The 2,421-nt window shown below is 42.0% G+C and overlaps 1 protein-coding gene across 1 annotated transcript in view; it reads left to right on the forward strand.

Moving 5' to 3' along the window:
• The window catches only part of LOC119412716 (protein TMEPAI-like), an 11,467-nt gene that overhangs the window by 7,994 nt on the left and 1,052 nt on the right, over window positions 1-2,421 (forward strand). The window lies entirely within an intron of this gene.

A 2,421-nucleotide genomic window follows, 5' to 3' on the forward strand; every position in this document is an offset into this window, starting at 1 on the left:
TATAAATATTGTGTATAAATAATTTGTATAAATAGTGTTTATAAACAATGTGTATAAATAGTGTTTATAAACAATGTGTATAAATAGTGTTTATAAATATTGTGTATAAATAATTTGTATAAATAGTGTTTTTAAATAATGTGTATAAATAATGTGTATAAATAGTGTTTCTAAATAATGTGTATAAATAATGTGTATAAATAGTGTTTATAAATAGTGTTTATAAACATTGTGTATAAATATGCTGCTGGTAGAGTTTTTTATTTCTCAAATCTTGTCCTGATAGGACAAGACGGGACGAGATCTTTTTCAAAAATCACTGTCCACCCTCATGGCCTTTTTCCCTCTTCTATCTAAAAGTATTCTCATAACTAATAAGGGTCGTGTTATAGCAGCAGCAGCAGCAGCAGCAGCAGCAACGTGCACTCCGCTCATCTTTCGGACGACTGTACGAACATAATGTCACTGTGTCCTGGTACAATGATAATAAAGCTGATTCTGATCCTGATTCTGATGAAGCGCCCCTCTCATCTACCGGGGAAAACTCCAACACACAGGCACCAAGTCGAGGGCTACAAGTAGTCCCACACCAGCTCGGCGCCTCTCACCACGGGCAGCTCCAGAGTGGAATAAGGTCCAGCCCCTCCCAAGGAGATCGGTTCCAGAGTCCATGTCATGTATCGAGGTGAGCCCAACTATATCTAGTCGGTACCTCTCAACCTTATGCACAAGCTCAGGCTCCCTCCCCACCAGAGAGATTATATTCCATGCCCCAAGAGCCAACGTTGGTGAATCAGGGTCAGAGCATCAAGCCCCCACCTTTGGCCACTGCCCATGGACTCATGCGTCCAACTCGTGTGAGCCCCTGTGCAGGTGGTGGGCCTCAGGAAGGCAAACCCATGTTGCTCATTCGGGCTGAGCCCGACCGGTCCCCATGGGTAGAGACCCGGTCACCAGGCACTTTCCGTGGACGCTGCGCAACAGGTCCAATAAATAAGGTTTGTGATCTAAACGTGTGCTCTCACATCTCGTGTTATAATTAGCAACATACAAGAAAAGCAAACGAGTTACTGTTGTAAAACAAAAGATTGAACATTTTACTGTAACCATTGCTGTTTCTTTCAGTTTTGCTTCCTTTAGTATTTTATTACAAATGACTGATGTAAAAAATGGAACAAATAGAATTGATTTTATTTAGTGCATTTTTCACCTCCACCTGTGTAAACTAGTTGTTTATGGGAGCCGAGTGAGCAAAGTGTTTCTGAGTGAAGACGGCCCCATGTGTAGCTTGATGTCCAAGCTGACCCCAAGACCAGATGTTTGGTGTTTTCCTCTGATTGCTGCTCAGCAGGTGAGACACGAGCTGCACATCCAGTGCACACATCGTGCACATTACACCAGATCAACTCAACCAAGTTCATGTTCCTCTCAGCACTTCTAGCATTTTGAGTTGTGTTGAAAGTGATGGAGCAGGAGGAGCAGCTGAGGAGCTCAGCTCCGAGTTCCTCCTCAGTGACAGTGACTCGTGTCTAAAACTGACCCCAGACAGTTTCAGCCACTTCATTCCAACATCTAATTCTTTCAGTCGTCATCCATGTCATGATTAGAGCTGAAGTTTGAAATGTAGCTGGACCAAAAAGTGAAGAGTCACCTTTCAAAAACCCTGAACTTCCTCTCAAACAAATGACTTCATTCAGCCTTTATTTATGCAGGTTCATCCCCACTGATCACTTCAACATCATGCTTGTTTCCAGGATTCTTCCACTTTTTAAAGTTGTAATTCCACAAGTTTACGTGTGTTCGGGGTTAAGGATGTCCACACCAGATTCTGCTCTTCTGTTTTTCTTGGCGTTCCAGAGTGACGGCAGCAGCAGGGTGAAAACAAGGAACGTCTGTGGAACGCGTGAACCCCTGGAGCAAACAGCTGCTGGAGAGGTGAGGGTTAAAGTACCAAGAGCACTGACGTCAAGCAGCACACCCGATAAGAGACGCTGCGCAACAGGTCCAATAAATAAGGTTTGTGATCTAAACGTGTGCTCTCACATCTCGTGTTATAATTAGCAGCATACAAGAAAAGCAAACGAGTTACTCTTGTAAAACGAAAGATTGAACATTTTACTGTAACCGTCAAATGTATAAGTTTTTCTTTAAATTCATTTTTACGTTTTGGTCCAGAGTTAACTCTCTTGTGTTTCCTTCCTGTGTGCAGCTGATCACACAGGATTATTAATCTGATGATCATATCCAGATGTTTCTTCTGTATCTGACTCCACATTCATGTAACAAGTTTCCATTTTGTACGTTTTAACCGTTACGCTCCTGAAAATGTTCCTGTTAATAAATTATAATCACACTTCATGTGCAGCGTCAGCTGCACTTTGACTTTTACACTTTGACTTTTACACTTTGACTTTTACACTT

Source organism: Nematolebias whitei, chromosome 7, assembly GCF_014905685.2.
Source record: "Nematolebias whitei isolate Nwh7 chromosome 7, NemWhi1, whole genome shotgun sequence".
In the NCBI taxonomy this organism is placed as follows: domain Eukaryota; kingdom Metazoa; phylum Chordata; class Actinopteri; order Cyprinodontiformes; family Rivulidae; genus Nematolebias; species Nematolebias whitei.